We start from the raw sequence: 13,927 nt of genomic DNA, 5'->3' as shown, positions 1-13,927 counted from the left end.
GCACAGAACCTGTACAAAAAGAGGCATGATTCAGTAGCAAAAGCCCTCCACTGGAGCCTGTGCAAGAAACATCAGCTACCTTGCAGTAATAAGTGGTACGAGCACCAACCTGAGGGAGTGATAGAAAACGATCAGGCAAAGATCCTCTGGGACTATGGTATCAGGACGGATAGGGTGATACGTGCAAACAGACCAGACGTGACGTTGATTGACAAAGTCAAGAAGAAAGTATCACTCATTGATGTCGCAATACCATGGGACACCAGAGTTGAAGAGAAAGAGAGGGAAAAAATGGATAAGTATCAAGATCTGAAAATAGAAACAAGAAGGATATGAGATATGCCAGTGGAAATCGTACCCATAATCATAGGAGCACTAGGCACGATCCCAAGATCCCTGAAAAGGAATCTAGAAAAACTAGAGGCTGAAGTAGCTCCGGGCCTCATGCAGAAGAGTGTGATCCTAGAAACAGCACACATAGTAAGAAAAGTGATGGACTCCTAAGGAGGCAGGATGCAACCCGGAACCCCACACTATAAATACCACCCAGTCGAATTGGAGGACTGTGATAGAGCAAAAAAAAAAAAAATAATAATAATAATAATAATAATAATAATAATAATAACGAATTAACAGACAAACAACCAGAAAAAACGTTTAAAGAAATAATTTTTGTTTCGCGTTTCCCCGAATGCTTTAGGCTCCACCTTCCCAGGAAAGTCGCCATCTGTAGTTAACGGTGGAAAATCCGAGGGATATATAGTTGGCAAGTGCTTGAGAGAGAGAGAGAGAGAGAGGAGAGAGAGAGAGAGAGAGAGAGAGAGAGAGAGAGAGAGAGAGAGTCTCATCGAAAAACTGGAAATCCCGATTTCTTTTACTCTATAGTTCTATACAGGCTGTCTGACGAGTACCGTAATCTGTTTACTCTAAACGAAAAAATACGAATTTAGTTCATTTCGTTATATTACTTATAGTACATATTTATATTACTTATAATACATCTTTCAGGGGGTTTACTTCATCAGAATACCGGTAGACAGGCGTTGTTCGAAATGGAAATAGTTATCCAAGAATTGGCTGACTATATTGCAATAGGCCTAACAAACTCCATTTTTATTCTGATGAAATACACAGAATAACGGGTATATTGTAATTTTTGATTAATGCTACTATGTAATATGATTTTCCGATGACTGCCGTTTAGATTCAAGTTTGCTCGAACTCAGAGCCGCATATAGCTCTGCTCGAACCTAACAAAAACATAACGTTATCCTCATCTGCTCTGCTCGAACCTAACAAAAACAGAACGTTATCCCATCTGCATCTGCCTGACGTTTACCAACGCATTTCCTACATCTGCCTAAGTAAACTCCCCCTCCGGCGTCAGTGTCCTTTGCAGATGCGACGCCAAATAACTTGCTAAGACCCTATATCAATCAACCTCCTGGGCGTTGATGCTAATGAAGATATAACGCATCATATATATTCCCGAAGAGCAGCCCACCCCTCATTTTTCCCTCCCTAATATCTCCCATCGATATGAATTGGAAATGAGAGAGATATCGGATTCAAGAGGTGCATCGGCCAGGGCAACAGTTTATTTCGAGGAACCCTCCAGCCGTAATTTGCATACGGACTCTCCGTCTGGCTGTAAAGTCACTCGCTGGAGTTTGTTACTTGGCGTTACTTATGCTACTTAAATGTTCCGGTGGGAAAATCAATGCATTTGATACTTTATGCAATTTTGATGAAGTAAAAGGCTTTTTTTTTTTTGGAGTGAATCCTAATCTTCAATTTTAAATCTACTAAAATCTAGTTGTCTTTATCGGCCTTGCATTTGACCTAAGAATTACGTATCAGGCTGTTAGTCAGCAACTGTGGGTTGCATCTACAGAAACCCATGCAGCGCACATTAAAATGAATAATAAAAATGTCAGGATTAACTGCTTTTAGACAGTTCCATATACGTGCATCGCACTAGGCCAGTCTGTCAGTCACAGACACGACACCGCCCCTGAAATAGCTCCACAGGACACGAAGCTCATGTGTGAAAGAGAAAGTTTCGTGTCATATGAGTAAATACAGATGAGGTTTATCATGGAAACAGGACAGAAAATACTTTAATTTAATATATCTGCCACCTAAAATACAGTTATCTGTTTAAGGGTTAAACTACTCATGAATGTTCATCCAGCTGGGAATATGTCATATTTAGTCAAAGTTTGACATATAGAAACGGGACTAAGTTAAGAAGAATAAGAAAAGAAGAAGGAAAATATCAAAATTAATTATAATTAAAAACATAACATGCTACGGCCATCAAACGCTAGTACCATTCTATTAGCACCACTAATCGTACAACATTACACTAATACAACTATCGAGTACTGCTGGTATTCACTACTTTTACTGCCACTAGTGAGTGGTAATTATTCCTAGAATAAAACACTCAACGGTTTACGCGGTTTAGAAAACATTTCTGAAGGTTCAAGATAATGACACTCTCAAGGTTATAAGCGCTCGTAACCTACTAGTTTACTTCAGTATACTGCAGATATCTTACGGAATTGTCACTATTTGAATCACAAAGCTAATAAGACGAATCTATTTAAGAGACAGACATATTTTGGTACGTTCTTACGGGATATATTTGATTTTAATTAAATGTTTTAATGTTAGTGATTTTATTAATTTTTTTTGAATAGAGGTACAATAGTACTAGAGTACTAGAGGAAATTTAATATAGAGAATTTGGTTCTAAACACACACTTTATATATATATATATATATATATATATATATATATATATATATATATATATATGCTTAAAAATCACAGTAGATGCACGTGATTTCATCAAATAAGCGAATACCACAGGAAAATGATAGTCAGAAATCCAAGCGCTTTCGTCTCTATACTAAGATTCCTGTGGTGTTCGCTTATATATATATATATATATATATATATATATATATATATATATATATATATATATATATATATATATACAAACACCGGACGTGACTCATATGAAATCCTTTGACTGGGAAGACCAGTTAAGAAAGTGTTGCTTTATCTCAGGAAGGCTCCTTGTGATAGTCAAGCGTTTCATAACGAAAGCCTATCATACTCCTCTGATTGTTTTCATCAAGAGCTGGTGAATTTGAGTACATGTTAAAAAGATTCTGAAGAATATATTTGGCTCGTCCTTCTAGTAGACGTGCGAAAACAGAGATTATCTGACAAAGCAAACTGACTCGCTTATATTCTAAAAGAATCACTACGTTTTAGTATCATATTCAGTTATTTGGTCGTTTGGATATGACAAAAATCAAGCTTTATATATAAGTTTTAATCATTCATGATTCGACTCGAATGTTTTTTTTTCTTAATCAGCAACACGTAGATGGGAAAACACGCCTTCTCCTTCTTTTGACTTATCATGAGACCTTGATCATCGCACACACACCGGTGCGAGTAGCCGTCTGCGGTCAGGCGAATCTTGGCGGTGCTTCCGGCAGAAGAGTATGCAAGGATTCGACGTCCTTCGGTAAATTATGCAACTTTACCGGATGAGATATGGCAGACAAAACGAAGAAAAAATATAGTCATTAGCTTTTTATCAATAAAGAGAACGTTTTGACAAAGTATTTGGCGAGGACTTCGCCACTACCTCCAGAAGACCTAGACCTATGTCTGGAATTATTGTTAGGTCAATTATTCATTTGTTATCTCTCATCATCCGGGATTAATTGCAGACGTCCTCATTCGGTCCGACACGCGAGGGCTCCATCCCATGGATTTGTCGGTTACGGTTTTATGATTCCCTAGATTTACTTGTTCTTCCGTGTATAACGACTGTTTTCAGCGTTCATGACTTGAGGAAATGTAAAAATTGTGGATCACGAAAAGGGGGCTCTTGAGAGGAGCCCAAAATAGCTGCCTTTTGCAGACGACACAAAAATGATTTGGGGACAGTAAAGAGAAACTGCTGAGTCTGCTGAAAGAGTGCAAAGCGCTTGCAAGAGATGAATGGGGCACGTGTTGTGTGTATAAGGAAGCTCCGAGACCCTGTTGATGAAAACTCTCTCTCTCTCTCTCTCTCTCTCTCTCTCTCTCTCTCTCTCTCTCTCTCTCATCATCATCATCATCATCATCATCATAGAATTACGATGAAAAAAATTATTCCTTTTTTTCTAATATAGACAAACAAACACAGCTGATAGTACTACCTTCCCCCAGAAGAGCGCTCGAGCCATGGTTTCTGTTCACTCAAGGTCAATTGCTCATATCCGCAATCTTTTTTTTTTTTTCTTTTATCGCTTATATACTCTATTATTTCTTCTCCCGAAACTGTAACTTAAGCACATGTGAGTAGCTTATATATAAATTGTGTTTGTAAAATACAGTATAAACAGATAGAAATAAAGTTGATTGATGCCTGTCACGAGATGTATCGACTGCGTGCACTTTTTCTGAGCGTTATAATTTTGTACAGGAACAGATTCATTCCACAGGATATTGCGTTAGTTTTGTAAAACCTTTATTGACTTTCCTTCCTTACTGAGCTGATCACCTGTCACGAGGTCTGCCTTTTCGTAAATATGCCTAGTACGAAGCCCGTAAACAAATAAATATACAAAAAATGCCATACTTTTCAATCTTTTCAGATGCGCGCTACTGAACACGCTTTTTAGGCTGGATTGGTCTAGTCCAGAGGTCCCCAGTCGGGCTCTTAATGGCCCATTTCCATCACGTACGGGCTGTCTTTGTACAGACGGCCAACGAAGAATTGGCGTAGTTTCTTAATTCATTGTTCGTTATGGAAATATTGCCATATGCAGGTGCCAGATTATTTACTAACAATAAATAACATTTCTTTTCAAAGGTGCTATACTTGAAATAAATTACATTAGAACTGAGTAGACTTATTCAACGTATTAAAGATAATTATTTTGCAAAGTAAGGAAAATATATACCGATGGGTCCACGATTTCTAATTTAAGCTCAACTCTAGCTTCGTGACAGCATACCGAAGATTTTGAAGTTGGCTTTACTGCCGCTTGATTCTTGACTCAACGTATCGTACTGCACTGGGGTGTTGTCATTTCGTCTCCTACAGCCGATAAATAATACATCAAGGCGTTAACATTCTTTGAAAATGATGTTTAGTTAAACTAATTTTATCCTTTGATCAATAAAATAATTTACATGACACATTTAGTGGACCTAAATTGGACTTCTGATTTTCCCACTTGATTAGCCTAGGTCTATTTTCAGCAGCATACTCTCTCGGATACGTAATATTAATGAATATTTAAATCGACAAAACTATATATATATATATATATATATATATATAAATATATATAAATATATATATATATATATATATATATATATATATATTATAAATAAGATATATATATATATCTATATATAAATATATATAATATATATATATATATATATAAATATAAATATAAATATATATATATATATATATATCATATTTATATAGACTATATATATATATTTATATATATATATATATATATTATATATAGATATATAACATATAATCTGCTTTATTTTACTATTCCCTTTATTCTTGTTTTATTAGTCATGTTCGCCTTTCTTCTTATCCTTTTCATAATTGCTTAACATAATTAACTCAGACCTAGCTATTCAAAGTAAAAAAAGCAATCATAAAAAATCAAACGAATATAATTCAGTCTTATTTTTTATCGAATTCCTTGCATATCATCCTGTTTCATTTGGACACCTTGGAAAGCTGTGGGAGTCAAAACTGACGAGTACATTTAGAGAGGCTTACTTTCCTTAAAGCTTTCTTAGGTTGATCTTTCTGTAGCTATTCATTTCTTCTAAATAGAAATTAATTCAAATTAGTTTCACATGTATGACTACTAGACCTACTACCATAAGCATATTATAAGTAGCTGAAAGGATAAGAAATATAAAAGGTGACGTTCTCTTTTAAGTCTATTTCATTTTTTTTTTCAAGAAAAACCTACTGCTTTAATCAAGGGCTGCTCTTTGACGGCTACAGGGTGTAACACGAGTGTATGCACATATTTTGTGGAATGAAAGATAAAGTTTCTTTGAACAGAAAATATATTATAAACATGCATTTTAAGGCGTCCGTTGTCGGTGCGGGGAATTTTAAAATAACCGTTATCATTAGTGATGCTTTCACGAGATGGAGTTCGTAGTGAGAAGTCGGATCTAGTCGCCTGAGATGTAGAAGAGAGCGGAGGTGGCGTATAGGAGTGATGGAAGGATTAGGCCGATGTTAATAAAGTATCTCCCAATGAAATGTGTTCTTTAGGTTTTGAAGAAAAAATTGCATGCCTCATTGAAACCGTTTCCCTCCCTATCCGTGGTATTCACTGGCCACCGATAAAAAACAAAACAAAAAGAGTAAGCCTAACTCAATCTCTCATCCATCATAGATAAGTTTACTTATTCATTAGACAACTATCAAAGACTTCAAGTGTAGATTTAAAAATATCTTCCTCTCCATCTAAAGTATTCATCAGACACCAGTCATAAGCGTAGAGCTAGTTATGATTCCTGGTTCAGCAATGTCGTGACGAGACACTAGAATTCAAAGTTCACAAATGAATGTTGCTCAGCAACGTTTACACTACTGTATTGTCTTGCTCTCATGTGGTGCTTCGAGGTGTTCCACCTCTAGGCCCATGTTCTAAATTTTGCCGTTCTTTAAACAATTTTATTCATCTATGTATGATTCTCTCCGGTTTTTTTAAACTTTCTTGATATCTCTCCAACAGGAACTTGCACCGAATGCAGTGCAATAATTCTCTCGCTCATCGAGGGATGTTTCTTAGACCGATAAATGACACATTGACATTAGATTCCCGTGCACATAACATCAAAAGCAATAGAGTGAGGTCGCCTTGTTCACACTGTTAAGATATAGTGTTTTTTTTTTTTTTTTTTTTTGCTTTTAAATTTGATAGCATTTTGTGAGATTCCAATGTTTTCTGTAAAATTTAACAAATGGAATAGTTCAACTACCTTCAACTTAATATTGAAATGATAATTTAAGGACTTTGTTTATGCAATACTACTATAACTGATTCACTTAAGGTAGATTCTCGGATGAGCCTTATTCTTACGAGACGTTTGTTTGGTGGCTGCTGATTGGCTGGTACCGGGAGGTAGGCAGCCCCCAGCCAATCAGCGGCCGCCAAACTAAACGTCTCGTAGGCATAGGGCTCAACCAAGAATCTACCTTAAGTGAATCAGGTATAGTGATAGGTGTCTCCTATCTATTTGGTAATGTATGTCTATGGTTGTGATATGACGTTTTTTATCACTTCATTTCGTTCACGTCAATTTTGCTATATGGAAAATAGTTTTATACAATAACATAACATAATGTTCTAAAGATATCAGTGACTGTTTTTAACGTCATTACACAGGATTTCTTCTATCTTTGAAAAGAAAAATAGATAAATAAGGCATGAATCATGCGTCAGGCAGGTGAACGAAAAATTATGAAACTCTGCCACGAGTTTTTTGGCCGACAGTACAGTGATGCTCAAATCTCATGCGACATGACTCCATAGGATTTCGTTCAAAATTCACTAACTGGCAACTAGCATGCTCCATATTTATCTATTATTTCAATGCGAAAACGCGAGTATCGCATACGCTAAGGCCATAATATGTTTCATAAGAGTGAAATATGTCATATATTTAAAAATTGTAAGAAAATGTCACATGTAGCCAAATTTCAGAAAAACCCTTACGAAACATTTACAAAACCTTCGTTCACTCATTGCTGAAGCATTTGACCAAAACGAAGTCGCCATCAAACCTCAGTTCAAATGTTAAATAAATAGAAAAAAAAAAACAAAAAAAATTATCGTAACATTAATAATGCTTCCAAAGCAAACATAAAATTTGAAATAGTCCTATTTGATTGCTTTTACCCTCAACGCTGGAAAAATGTAAATATGTATATACAAAAGTAGAATGCGCCTACCGATATCAACGTGTGAGGGGAGCATGTGTGACGTATCAGTGTCGGTGCAACAACAACCACCTGGTATATAAGTAGGTCTACAATGAATAGCGACCATTAAATTATCTTGAAAACATTTACTTTGTGTTAAAAGAATATTTACGTTTTCATACATAATTATTTGTTATCTTTCTTAAATATTTCAAAACTGATAGCATACTAGCAAATATTCGCCTATTTGTCAAAGCCAAGATATTATTCCTAGGCCTAGGTGTTAGATTTCTTTACTTTACATTTAACATTCACATCTCTATATTAACAATTTCTGGCCAGAAAGCAAATGAGGTTATCTACACATTCTTGCACTTCAAGTTACCTTATGAAAGAATGAATTATACATCAAAAGCGAGTGGAAGGACTTTTAATTAAGGAAATAATATTGTAAACCAGTTGAAAAACAAGTGTTCCGCATATACCTTGATATTAATACTTATGATATTTCGATTAATAGCCATCTTCTCCATATAACCAAAATCATCATCATCTTTTATTCCTCAAAGAACAGGTAATCTCTATAAATAAAAACATTAGTAAAGATACATCTCAGAAAGCTTAGATTATTTTTCTAGGCCTATAAATAATTTTGCAACATACAGGCAGCTTAAACACAGCCTGAAACTTCAACATTCAAAGAAAACTGGTTGTAATTCATATTCCTCAAAGAACAGGTGATCTCTACAAATAAATTCATTAGTAACAGATTACATCTCAGATGGCTTAGATTATTTTTTTAGGCCTATAAAACATTTTCCAACATACAGGCAGCTTAAACGCAGCCGAAATCTTCAACATTCAAATAAAACTTGTTTTAATTCATATTCCTACATTGAAATTGTTGTTATGACTGTTGAGCTTATTAGGTCTACTGTCATAATGCTGCAGACATGGTTATGTTGACCAGTCCGAGGAGCATGTTAAGTGTGCTTTCATTGCTGGCACCGCTAACCTTATCACACCACACTTGAACTGAGCACGTAAAGATGAAAAAAATTTAAAAATCAATTAAAATCACACAAATTAAGAATTATACCAATGCATAAAAGGGATCATATCTATTTAACCATAAGGAAAATAAGGCTAGCTGTGAATTCGCAAACTTTTCGACATGAACGAGATTACAAATAAAAAAAGAAAAGAAAAAAATAGCACTACTTGGCAACATCACGTTGAGTCTGAGAATATGGACGATACAAAAAGAATCACGTCGCATGAGATTTGAGCCCCACTGTACAAAGGCTTGATCTATATGTTAGATTACAGTATTGCGTAAATGTTTATCGGACAAATAGTTTAATTAAAAGATTTTCCCGCTATAAACATAGCTACGAATCAACGGGAACAGTTTATTCGCAATTTGATTCAATGTATCTGCATTTTCTCATTAAAGTATGTCTGACATTTAAAGGTGAGTCTAATAACCAGCAAACAATCTGAGTCAATGCACAGCAGAATTACGTAAGCAGTTTTGAATCAAGAAACTGGTTGGTACTAAAGAAGCCATTACAAAACGACTGGCAGAGGACCACACAGCACAACAGAAATTCTGGCGTATCTGAGCAACGGGATGCAAATAGTTTCCTCGGGATCTTGGGATTCCAAAGTATTTGGCACACCTGCTGGCCGGTCCCAAATGGGTCCGGATACTGCCAAAATTTGCAAGATTCTAAAGTCCGCTGAATTACCTTCACTATTAATTTATTTAAACACTTATCTACTGACTGCATTATATCTCTGCCATTGACAGGGTTAAGATGATTAATACAAAGGGAAGAAGAAGAAGAAGAAGGAGAAGAAGAAGTAGAAGAAGCAGATAAGGATATAAATTTAGGGATACTGTTATCCCCTAACAGAAAACTGGGAGAATATATAAGGATAGCCCTCAAAATTAAGAATGTTCTTAACCTGAAAAGTGATGGATGTCAAAGCTAAGTAACACGGCTCTGCCTCACTTATAAAGAAGAAGAGGGAGCTTGGGTAAAAGTAAATAAAGCTTTGCACCTCATAGTGTAGTGTGCCCACAACTGTGTTTGTGGAGTGAGCGCCTAGGAAAAAAAAGAAAAAAAAAAAAAAAAAGGAGGGGGGGAGGAGGAGAAGGAGGATAACTAATCGTGTGGCGCCCCTAATGAATGTCAGAAACGCGTAAACGCCCGAAAAATATTCTAGCCCTTGTTATTCCCAAAGTGGTGGGCGGTTCCGCTCCAGGGGGAGCCGCGGAAAAATATATGGGTACATTTAGGCAAAAAGAGGGCGATAGGTGACTCCAGGTCTAACTAAAATATATGTATTTTTCCATTTTTTTTACCAATAATTTATATGGCCAAATGTAAGATGCGAGAGTCAAGTACCACATATATATATGCTTTACAAAGAGTAAATATACTCACGAACATTAATTCGAGAAAACGCGATTTTATTAACATTTTGTAATAGACCTAGATGAACATACATCTTATTAAAATACGTTTCATAAAACAAATACTAAAATCTGCGAAGGAAGTGGAGATTAAAATGCTAGAGAGAGTACCATTATGACGTCATCGATATCTGTGGTTGTAGTAGTATAACAAGGTCACAAGATATTGTTTCTGCATAAAAACTTCAAAAGTAGTTATGTTTTAAGCGTGAAATACATAAGCCAATTTATAGTATTAGATTTTTTTTTCTTACAGTCAGAGTAGACATAGTATACACAGTGAACTGGACTTTTGCTCCATCCTCCATCGGCGACCCAGTCCGAAAAAAGAAAAAAAAAAAAAAAAGAGTTACGGAATCACTGGCCCCTAGGCCAAACCCTCTGTGGAAAGCCCGATGCCAGACGGCGACGAGCAATTGATTTTCTCTCTCTCTCTCTCTCTCTCTCTCTCTCTCTCTTTAGTCATATAGACTTTATGCTGTTACTTAACCCTTTCACTCTCTTCGGCGTAGATAGTAACAATGTTTTAACATCTGGCTCTTGATCTGCATTGTATTTTTTTCAAGTCTCTCTCTCTCTCTCTCTCTCTTTTATATATATGCACACACACACACACACACACACACACACACACACACACACACACATATATATATATATAATATATATATATATATATATATATATATGACTGTGTGTTACAACAGTTGCATAACTCCATAACCGTTGCGACAAGAAGTGACCAACTCAATTTCCCATAATGTTAAATTTTAGCGCACATGAACTTACACGCACGCAATGTATATATATATATATATATATATATATATATATATATATATATAGATATATATATATATATATATATATAATAATATATGTATGTTAGATCAAGAGCGTCTCCGTTATTTGCATTCGACTCTTAAATTAACTCTTGATTGGCCTAATTACATGTGGCTGAAAGTTCCTCGTACTGGATGTCACTGAACTGACGATCCCTGTTTTTGCGTGTGCGCGCGCGTGCACGTGCGTATGTGCGAGATAATTTAAAAATATTAAGTACAATTTAACGTTAGTTTGATCACAACTGCCCTGGAATGAAGCCGATGCTTCAGAATTATTAGTTAATTGAAAAATTGCTGAGAATCTCAAGTAGGACTTATGATCTGCTTTCTCTCTCTTTTACTATAACTAAATTACTAATCTGACAGTTTTGCGGATTTTAAATTTCACCGACTCCTATAAATAAATGACAAATTCACACCAAAGACTTGGCCAGTATTGCTCAGATATTCAATATACTTGCTACTTCTAAATATGTCGTTAATTCTCCAATAACATATAAACAAATAGGCCTACAGATATGCTTGGGTGAAGCCATGGTTTCATTTTGGTGGGGAAGCGAAATTTGTTTCCACAATAATTCCATTCAGAGTTATTTTGAAATGAGCTGATACTTTGCCAGTGAACTTTAATAACTGATACTGCAGTTACTTTTTTATGTAGTGGATTGTAATGTATCAATACATTATTTCTATGGTTTCCATGGTTGATTTTCCCCGCCAAAATGTAATCTCGAAGACGTCTACCCAGAGAACACCGAATTGCGCAAGACTGTTTGTCATCGAGCCATGTGCATTTTCAAAGCAAAAAAAAAAAAAAAATAAAAAAAAAATGTGTTTGGCTCCAGAAAGCATTCCTTGTCACGCACGACTGTTGTAATAATTACTCTCTCTCTCTCTCTCTCTCTCTCTCTCTCTCTCTCTCTCTCTCTCTCTCTCTCTCTCTCTCTCTCTCTCTCTCTCTCTCTCTCTCTCTCTCTCTCTGATCGTTAGTATCGATCCGCGCGAAATCGTCAGGTATCGCGCGGACGCATTTTAAAATCAAAGGGAGTCTTGTTTTAGGTATTTCGGAACGCTGTAAATCATGCAAATGTGTTTTGAATTCTCTCTCATCATCATTAGCTTTCCCTCCTCCTCATTATCATCATTATCATCATCATCATCAGGATTTATTTGGGTTTATTCATCTGCTTTATCGGGAAAGTCCCTATAGTTTCTTGAATGACGATGGCTAGTCCATCTAAACCTTAACCATCTTTAATAGATAACTTCTTCTATATTTCTTCTATGTCACATCCATCATTTAATAGAAGTGTCTTTCGTTTTTTCTTGGATTTAACCGTATCGAACTTTCGCTTTCAAATTTAAAAGGAACGGTTACAGACGGTGTTCAATGACCTTGCTCCAGTCCACGCTGTTCCCTGTCGCAGCTGACGAGCAGGAGTGAGCTTCACTTCAAGTATATACTTCTGGGATAGTTGGAATTCCTTACGCTATTATTGATTCCCATCCGTTTTTACTGGTCGCGTTGGAAAACGCCCACCCAGCCCTTGCATAGTTGGTTTAAATCGAGCTATAGGCCTATGCCAGCGCGGGTCAGTAAGGGTATACACATGATAAGGTATGCTAAGAAGTCTGTTAATTACTGCAAGGGTCTTGGTTAGAAAAATCTACCATACGTGTACCATATGGCGCTCTCTTAAGGTGAGGATCTGCAAATTAATCAGTTCCTTTGCTGTATAAGAGGTAACCATTTCAGCTAGGATATACCATAGACTTATGAATGATTTATAATATAAAACTGATGACCTTTAGCGAACGCATACTTTCTCCTAGTATTCCGTAGTTATATTTTATCTACAAAATAACTTATAGTTTTACAATTATGTCTTTGATATATATTGTACTAAACTGCTTTGGTAGGTCTATTAGATATTCCGGTTTCACGTCCTTCATTGCAATGTAAGTCGAAGCATATTATGCTTTAAAATCCAGCTCATAACTGTAGATAATGGTGTTCAGTGATGTTTCATCATTAGTCTAACCTCCTCAATGATTCGCCTTGAAATTACTTCAGTAGATGATTAAGAAGAGAGTGTTATTATAGTAGTTTAATTCTTGAGTGATTTTAGTTATGTACATTCACAATCAATCGTTTCCTCAAAATGTTTTTGCAAATAGAGTTACCGTGCCCAGCCAGCCGAGCTAATCATACTGATCGATTCTTGATAATGAAAAATATATTTGTTTTCTGTTTTAGATAGTTCGTTCTAAGTACCCCATATTTTATTATATTTTTTATTTCTTGTCTGGACATAAAATTATTTCTCATGTGCAGAGGCAAATGAGAAATGTATTATCTTTGTTTTAACTTTTTCATAGGATACCAAAGTTTTTACTAGGAAATTTAATTAGATCATCTTGAGTCGTGTGTTTACATTCAGAAGTGTTTGATGGCTGTCAAGTGAGGCACATCCACACAGCATCACTAATTAACATTATATTATCTCAGTTACCAAGAAGATCTCTTAGGCCTATAAAAAATTGAAATAAAATTGTAACTGTCTCCAGTAACTTAATCCCGGTGGAAACCCTTA

At 35.7% G+C, this 13,927-nt stretch overlaps 1 protein-coding gene across 2 annotated transcripts in view; it reads left to right on the top strand.

Moving 5' to 3' along the window:
* Positions 1-13,927, top strand: part of LOC135199498 (protein FAM177A1-like) — a 30,105-nt gene that overhangs the window by 2,220 nt on the left and 13,958 nt on the right. The gene's annotated exons all lie outside the window — the stretch shown is intronic.

The sequence above is a fragment of the Macrobrachium nipponense genome, chromosome 25 (genome assembly GCF_015104395.2).
Source record: "Macrobrachium nipponense isolate FS-2020 chromosome 25, ASM1510439v2, whole genome shotgun sequence".
NCBI classification, from domain to species: domain Eukaryota; kingdom Metazoa; phylum Arthropoda; class Malacostraca; order Decapoda; family Palaemonidae; genus Macrobrachium; species Macrobrachium nipponense.
This window is presented reverse-complemented; position numbering and strand designations above follow the sequence as displayed.